Genomic DNA, 9,900 nt, shown 5'->3' with positions numbered 1-9,900 from the left:
AGGGACCGACAACAGGCAGACCATCCAGTAGGGACCAACAACAGGCAGACCATCCAGTAGGGACCAACAACAGGCAGACCATCCAGTAGGGACCAACAACAGGCAAACCATCCAGTAGGGACCAACAACAGGCAAACCATCCAGTAGGGACCAACAACAGGCAAACCATCCAGTAGGGACCAACAACAGGCAGACCATCCAGTAGGGACCAACAACAGGCAGACCATCCAGTAGGGACCAACAACAGGCAAACCATCCTGTAGGGACCAACAACAGGCAAACCATCCAGTAGGGACCAACAACAGGCAAACCATCCTATAGGCACCAACAACAGGCAGACCATCCAGTAGGCACCAACAACAGGCAGACCATCCTGTAGGGACCAACAACAGGCAGACCATCCAGTAGGGAGCAACAACAGGCAGACCATCCTGTAGGGACCAACAACAGGCAGACCATCCAGTAGGGACCAACAACAGGCATACCATCCAGTAGGGACCAACAACAGGCAGACCATCCAGTAGGGACCAACAACAGGCAAACCATCCTGTAGGGACCAACAACAGACAAACCATCCTGTAGTGACCAACAACAGGCATACCATCCAGAAGGGACCAACAACAGGCAGACCATCCAGTAGGGACCAACAACAGGCAAACCATCCTGTAGGGACCAACAACAGGCAAACCATCCTGTAGTGACCAACAACAGGCAAACCATCCTGTAGTGACCAACAACAGGCAGACCATCCAGTAGGGACCAACAACAGGCAAACCATCCAGTAGGGACCAACAACAGGCAGACCATCCAGTAGGGACCAACAACAGGCAAACCATCCTGTAGGCACCAACAACAGGCAGACCATCCAGTAGGGACCAACAACAGGCAAACCATCCTGTAGGGACCAACAACAGGCAGACCATCCTGTATGGACCAACAACAGGCAAACCATCCAGTAGGGACCAACAACAGGCAGACCATCCTGTAGGGACCAACAACAGGCAAACCATCCTGTAGGGACCAACAACAGGCAGACCATCCAGTAGGGACCAACAACAGGCAGACCATCCAGTAGGGACCAACAACAGGCAGACTATCCTGTAGGGACCAACAACAGGCAAACCATCCAGTAGGGACCAACAACAGGCAGACCATCCAGTAGGGACCAACAACAGGCAAACCATCCTGTAGGGACCAACAACAGGCAAACCATCCAGTAGGGACGAACAACAGGCAGACCATCCTGTAGGAACCAACAACAGGCAGACCATCCAGTAGGGACCAACAACAGGCAGACCATCCAGTAGGGACCAACAACAGGAAGACCATCCAGTAGGGACCAACAAGAGGCAGACCATCCAGTAGGGACCAACAACAGGCAAACCATCCTGTAGAGACCAACAACAGGCAAACCATCCTGTAGAGACCAACAACAGGCAGACCATCCAGTAGGGACCAACAACAGGCAAACCATCCAGTAGGGACCAACAACAGGCAAACCATCCTATAGGCACCAACAACAGGCAGACCATCCAGTAGGGACCAACAACAGGCAGACCATCCAGTAGGGACCAACAACAGGCAGACCATCCAGTAGGGACCAACAACAGGCAGACCATCCAGTAGGGACCAACAACAGGCAAACCATCCAGTAGGGACCAACAACAGGCAAACCATCCAGTAGGGACCAACAACAGGCAAACCATCCAGAAGGGACCAACAACAGGCAAACCATCCTGTAGGGACCAACAACAGGCAGACCATCCAGTAGGGACCAACAACAGGCAAACCATCCTGTAGGGACCAACAACAGGCAGACCATCCAGTAGGGACCAACAACAGGCAAACCATCCAGTAGGGACCAACAACAGGCAAACCATCCTGTAGGGACCAACAACAGGCAGACCATCCAGTAGGGACCAACAACAGGCAAACCATCCTGTAGGGACCAACAACAGGCAGACCATCCAGTAGGGACCAACAACAGGCAGACCATTCAGTAGGGACCAACAACAGGCAAACCATCCAGTAGGGACCAACAACAGGCAGACCATCCTGTAGGGACCAACAACAGGCAAACCATCCTGTAGAGACCAACAACAGGCAGACCATCCAGTAGGGACCAACAACAGGCAGACCATCCTGTAGGGACCAACAACAGGCAGACCATCCAGTAGGGACCAACAACAGGCAGACCATCCAGTAGGGACCAACAACAGGCAGACCATCCAGTAGGGACCAACAACAGGCAGACCATCCAGTAGGCACCAACAACAGGCAGACCATCCAGTAGGGACCAACAACAGGCTGACCATCCTGTAGGCACCAACAACGGGCAGACCATCCAGTAGGGACCAACAACAGGCAAACCATCCTGTAGGGACCAACAACAGGCAGACCATCCTGTAGGCACCGACAACAGGCAGACCATCCAGTAGGGACCAACAACAGGCAGACCATCCTGTAGGGACCAACAACAGGCAAACCATCCAGTAGGGACCAACAACAGGCAGACCATCCAGTAGGGACCAACAACAGGCAGACCATCCAGTAGGGACCAACAACAGGCAGACCATCCAGTAGGGACCAACAACAGGCAAACCATCCAGTAGGGACCAACAACAGGCAAACCATCCAGTAGGGACCAACAACAGGCAAACCATCCAGTAGGGACCAACAACAGGCAAACCATCCTGTAGGGACCAACAACAGGCAGACCATCCAGTAGGGAACAACAACAGGCAAACCATCCAGTAGGGACCAACAACAGGCAGACCATCCAGTAGGGACCAACAACAGGCAGACCATCCTGTAGGCACCGACAACAGGCAAACCATCCTGTAGGGACCAACAACAGGCAAACCATCCTGTAGGGACCAACAACAGGCAAACCATCCAGTAGGGACCAACAACAGGAAGACCATCCAGTAGTGACCAACAACAGGCAGACCATCCTGTAGGGACCAACAACAGGCAGACCATCCAGTAGGGACCAACAACAGGCAGACCATCCTGTAGGCACCGACAACAGGCAAACCATCCTGTAGGGACCAACGACAGGCAAACCATCCTGTAGGGACCAACAATAGGCAAACCATCCAGTAGGGACCAACAACAGGCAGACCATCCAGTAGGGACCAACAACAGGAAGACCATCCTATAGGCACCAACAACAGGAAGACCATCCAGTAGGGACCAACAACAGGCAGACCATCCAGTAGGGACCAACAACAGGCAGACCATCCTGTAGGGACCAACAACAGGCAAACCATCCAGTAGTGACCAACAACAGGCAAACCATCCAGTAGGGACCAACAACAGGCAGACCATCCTGTAGGGACCAACAACAGGCAGACCATCCCGTAGGGACCAACAACAGGCAAACCATCCAGTAGGGACCAACAACAGGCAAACCATCCTGTAGGGGCCAACAACAGGCAGACCATCCAGTAGGGACAAACAACAGGCAGACCATCCAGTAGGCACCGACAACAGGCAGACCATCCTGTAGGCACCGACAACAGGCAGACCATCCTGTAGGCACCGACAACAGGCAGACCATCCAGTAGGCACCGACAACAGGCAGACCATCCAGTAGGGACCAACAACAGGCAGACCATCCAGTAGGGACCAACAACAGGCAAACCATCCAGTAGGGACCAACAACAGGCAGACCATCCAGTAGGGACCAACAACAGGCAGACCATCCTGTAGGGACCAACAACAGGCAGACCATCCTGTAGGCACCGACAACAGGCAGACCATCCAGTAGGGACCAACAACAGGCAGACCATCCAGTAGGGACCAACAACAGGCAGACCATCCAGTAGGGACCAACAACAGGCAGACCATCCTGTAGGGACCAACAACAGGCAGACCATCCTGTAGGCACCGACAACAGGCAGACCATCCAGTAGGGACCAACAACAGGCAGACCATCCTGTAGGGACCAACAACAGGCAAACCATCCAGTAGGGACCAACAACAGGCAGACAATCCAGTAGGGACCAACAACAGGCAAACCATCCAGTAGGGACCAACAACAGGCAAACCATCCAGTAGGGACCAACAACAGGCAAACCATCCTGTAGGGACCAACAACAGGCAAACCCATCCTGTAGGGACCAACAACAGGCAGACCATCCTGTAGGGACCAACAACAGGCAGACCATCCAGTAGGGACCAACAACAGGCAGACCATCCTATAGGGACCAACAACAGGCAAACCATCCTGTAGGGACCAACAACAGGCAGACCATCATGTAGGGACCAACAACAGGCAGACCATCCTATAGGGACCAACAACAGGCAAACCATCCAGTAGGGACCAACAACAGGCAGACCATCCTATAGGGACCAACAACAGGCAAACCATCCAGTAGGGACCAACAACAGGCAGACCATCCTGTAGGCATCAACAACAGGCAGACCATCCTATAGGCACCAACAACAGGCATACCATCCAGTAGGGACCAACAACAGGCAGACCATCCTGTAGGGACCAACAACAGGCAGACCATCCTGTAGGGACCAACAACAAGCAAACCATCCAGTAGGGACCAACAACAGGCAGACCGACCAGTAGGGACCAACAACAGGCAAACCACCCTGTAGGGACCAACAACAGGCAGACCATCCAGTAGGGACCAACAACAGGCAGACCATCATGTAGGCACCAACAACAGGCAAACCATCCTGTAGGCACCAACTACAGGAAGACCATCCTGTAGGCACCAACAACAGGCAGACCATCCAGTAGGGACCAACAACAGGCAGACAATCCAGTAGGGACCAACAACAGGCAGACCATCCTGTAGGGACCAACAACAGGCAAACCATCCAGTAGGAACCAACAACAGGAAGACCATCCAGTAGGGACCAACAACAGGCAGACCATCCAGTAGGGACCAACAACAGGCAGACCATCCTGTAGGCACCGACAACAGGCAGACCATCCAGTAGGGACCAACAACAGGCAGACCATCCAGTAGGGACCAACAACAGGAAGACCATCCAGTAGGGACCAACAACAGGCAAACCATCCAGTAGGGACCAACAACAGGCAGACCATCCAGTAGGGACCAACAACAGGCAGACCATCCAGTAGGGACCAACAACAGGCAGACCATCCAGTAGGGACCAACAACAGGCAGACCATCCAGTAGTGACCAACAACAGGCAGACCATCCTGTAGGCACCGACAACAGGCAGACCATCCAGTAGGGACCAACAACAGGCAGACCATCCTGTAGGCACCGACAACAGGCAGACCATCCAGTAGGGACCAACAACAGGCAGACCATCCAGTAGGGACCAACAACAGGCAGACCACCCTGTAGGGACCAACAACAGGCAGACCATCCAGTAGGGACCAACAACAGGCAAACCATCCAGTAGGGACCAACAACAGGCAAACCATCCAGTAGGGACCAACAACAGGCAAACCATCCAGTAGGGACCAACAACAGGCAGACCATCCAGTAGGGACCAACAACAGGCAGACCATCCTGTAGGGACCAACAACAGGCAGACCATCCTGTAGGCACCGACAACAGGCAGACCATCCAGTAGGGACCAACAACAGGCAGACCATCCTGTAGGGACCAACAACAGGCAAACCATCCTGTAGGGACCAACAACAGGCAAACCATCCAGTAGGGACCAACAACAGGCATACCATCCAGTAGGGACCAACAACAGGCAAACCATCCTGTAGGGACCAACAACAGGCAGACCATCCAGTAGGGACCAACAACAGGCAGACCATCCAGTAGGGACCAACAACAGGCAGACCATCCTGTAGGGACCAACAACAGGCAGACCATCCAGTAGGGACCAACAACAGGCAGACCATCCAGTAGGGACCAACAACAGGCAAACCACCCTGTAGGGACCAACAACAGGCAGACCATCCAGTAGGGACCAACAACAGGCAGACCATCCAGTAGGGACCAACAACAGGCAGACCATCCTATAGGGACCAACAACAGGCAGACCATCCAGTAGGCACCAACAACAGGCAGACAATCCAGTAGTGACCAACAACAGGCAAACCATCCTGTAGGGACCAACAACAGGCATACCATCCTATAGGCACCAACAACAGGCAGACCATCCAGTAGGGACCAACAACAGGCAGACCATCCAGTAGGGACCAACAACAGGCAGACCATCCTGTAGGGACCAACAACAGGCAGACCATCCAGTAGGGACCAACAACAGGCAGACCATCCTGTAGGCACCAACAACAGGCAGACCACCCTGTAGGGACCAACAACAGGCAAACCATCCTGTAGGCACCAACAACAGGCAGACCATCCAGTAGTGACCAACAACAGGCAAACCATCCAGTAGGGACCAACAACAGGCAGACCATCCAGATGGGACCAACAACAGGCAAACCATCCAGTAGGGACCAACAACAGGCAGACCATCCAGTAGGGACCAACAACAGGCAGACCATCCTGTAGGGACCAACAACAGGCAGACCATCCAGTAGGGACCAACAACAGGCAAACCACCCTGTAGAGACCAACATCAGGCAAACCATCCTGTAGGGACCAACAACAGGCAGACCATCCAGTAGGGACCAACAACAGGCAAACCATCCTGTAGGGACCAACAACAGGCAGACCACCCTGTAGGGACCAACAACAGGCAGACCATCCTGTAGGGACCAACAACAGGCAGACCATCCTGTAGGGACCAACAACAGGCAGACCATCCAGTAGGGACCAACAACAGGCAAACCATCCTATAGGGACCAACAACAGGCAGACCATCCCGTAGGGACCAACAACAGGCAAACCATCCAGTAGGGACCAACAACAGGCAAACCATCCAGTAGGGACCAACAACAGTTAAACCATCCTGTAGGGACCAACAACAGGCAAACCATCCAGTAGGGACCAACAACAGGCAGACCATCCTGTAGGGACCAACAACAGGCAAACCATCCAGTAGGGACCAACAACAGGCAGACCATCCAGTAGGGACCAACAACAGGCAAACCACCCTGTAGAGACCAACAACAGGCAGACCATCCAGTAGGGACCAACAACAGGCAAACTATCCTGTAGGGACCAACAACAGGCAAACCATCCAGTAGGGACCAACAACAGGCAGACCATCCAGTAGGGACCAACAACAGGCAAACCATCCAGTAGGGACCAACAACAGGCAGACCATCCAGTAGGGACCAACAACAGGCAGACCATCCTGTAGGGACCAACAACAGGAAGACCATCCAGTAGGGACCAACAACAGGCAAACCATCCTGTAGGCACCGACAACAGGCAGACCACCCTGTAGGGACCAACAACAGGCAAACCATCCAGTAGGGACCAACAACAGGCAAACCATCCAGTACGGACCAACAACAGGCAAACCATCCAGTAGGGACCAACAACAGGCAGACCATCCAGTAGGGACCAACAACAGGCAAACCACCCTGTAGAGACCAACAACAGGCAGACCATCCAGTAGGGACCAACAACAGGCAAACTATCCTGTAGGGACCAACAACAGGCAAACCATCCAGTAGGGACCAACAACAGGCAGACCATCCAGTAGGGACCAACAACAGGCAAACCATCCAGTAGGGACCAACAACAGGCAGACCATCCTGTAGGGACCAACAACATGCAGACCATCCAGTAGGGACCAACAACAGGCAAACCATCCAGTAGGGACCAACAACAGGCAGACCATCCAGTAGGGACCAACAACAGGCAGACCATCCAGTAGGGACCAACAACAGGCAGACCATTCTGTAGGGACCAACAACAGGCAGACCATTCTGTAGGGACCAACAACATGCAGACCATCCAGTAGGGACCAACAACAGGCAAACCATCCTGTAGGCACCGACAACAGGCAGACCATCCTGTAGGGACCAACAACAGGCAAACCATCCAGTAGGGACCAACAACAGGCAAACCATCCAGTACGGACCAACGACAGGCAAACCATCCAGTAGGGACCAACAACAGGCAAACCATCCAGTAGGGACCAACAACAGGCAAACCATCCTGTAGGCACCAACAACAGGCAGACCATCCAGATGGGACCAACAACAGGCAGACCATCCAGTAGGGACCAACAACAGGCAGACCATCCAGTAGGGACCAACAACAGGCAAACCATCCAGTAGGGACCAACAACAGGCAGACCATCCAGTAGGGACCAACAACAGGCAAACCACCCTGTAGAGACCAACAACAGGCAGACCATCCTGTAGGGACCAACAACAGGCAGACCATCCAGTAGGGACCAACAACAGGCAAACCATCCAGTAGGGACCAACAACAGGCAGACCATCCAGTAGGGACCAACAACAGGCAAACCATCCAGTAGGGACCAACAACAAGCAGACCATCCAGTAGGGACCAACAACAGGCAAACAACCCTGTAGAGACCAACAACAGGCAGACCATCCAGTAGGGACCAACAACAGGCAAACTATCCTGTAGGGACCAACAACAGGCAAACCATCCAGTAGGGACCAACAACAGGCAGACCATCCAGTAGGGACCAACAACAGGCAAACCATCCAGTAGGGACCAACAACAGGCAGACCATCCTGTAGGGACCAACAACATGCAGACCATCCAGTAGGGACCAACAACAGGCAAACCATCCAGTAGGGACCAACAACAGGCAGACCATCCAGTAGGGACCAACAACAGGCAGACCATCCAGTAGGGACCAACAACAGGCAGACCATTCTGTAGGGACCAACAACAGGCAGACCATCCTGTAGGGACCAACAACAGGCAAACCATCCAGTAGGGACCAACAACAGGCAAACCATCCAGTAGGGACCAACAACAGGCAGACCACCCTGTAGGCACCGACAACAGGCAGACCATCCTGTAGGGACCAACAACAGGCAAACCATCCAGTAGGGACCAACAACAGGCAGACCATCCAGTAGGGACCAACAACAGGCAAACCATCCAGTAGGGACCAACAACAGGCAAACCATCCTGTAGGGACCAACAACAGGCAAACCATCCTGTAGGGACCAACAACAGGCAAACCATCCAGTAGGGACCAACAACAGGCAAACCATCCTGTAGGGACCAACAACAGGCAGACCATCCAGTAGGGACGAACAACAGGCAAACCATCCAGTAGGGACCAACAACAGGCAAACCATCCTGTAGGGACCAACAACAGGCAAACCATCCAGTAGGGACCAACAACAGGCAAACCATCCTGTAGGGACCAACAACAGGCAAACCATCCTGTAGGGACCAACAACAGGCAAACCATCCAGTAGGGACCAACAACAGGCAAACCATCCTGTAGGGACCAACAACAGGCAGACCATCCAGTAGGGACCAACAACAGGCAAACCATCCAGTAGGGACCAACAACAGGCAAACCATCCTGTAGGGACCAACAACAGGCAGACCATCCAGTAGGGACCAACAACAGGCAAACCATCCAGTAGGGACCAACAACAGGCAAACCATCCAGTAGTGACCAACAACAGGCAGACCATCCAGTAGGGACCAACAACAGGCAGACCATCCAGTAGGGACCAACAACAGGCAAACCATCCTGTAGGGACCAACAACAGGCAAACCATCCTATAGGCACCAACAACAGGCAGACCATCCAGTAGGGACCAACAAGAGGCAGACCATCCTGTAGGCACCGACAACAGGCAGACCATCCAGTAGGGACCAACAACAGGCAGACCATCCAGTAGGGACCAACAACAGGCAGACCATCCAGTAGGGACCAACAACAGGCAGACCATCCAGTAGGCACCAACAACAGGCAGACCATCCAGTAGTGACCAACAACAGGCAGACCATCCTGTAGGGACCAACAACAGGCAAACCATCCTGTAGGCACCAACAACAGGCAAACCATCCAGTAGGGACCAAC

The sequence above is a fragment of the Mya arenaria genome, chromosome 2 (assembly GCF_026914265.1).
Source record: "Mya arenaria isolate MELC-2E11 chromosome 2, ASM2691426v1".
NCBI lineage: Eukaryota > Metazoa > Mollusca > Bivalvia > Myida > Myidae > Mya > Mya arenaria.
The sequence above is the reverse complement of the archived record's forward strand: the minus strand, read 5'-3'. Positions refer to the sequence as shown.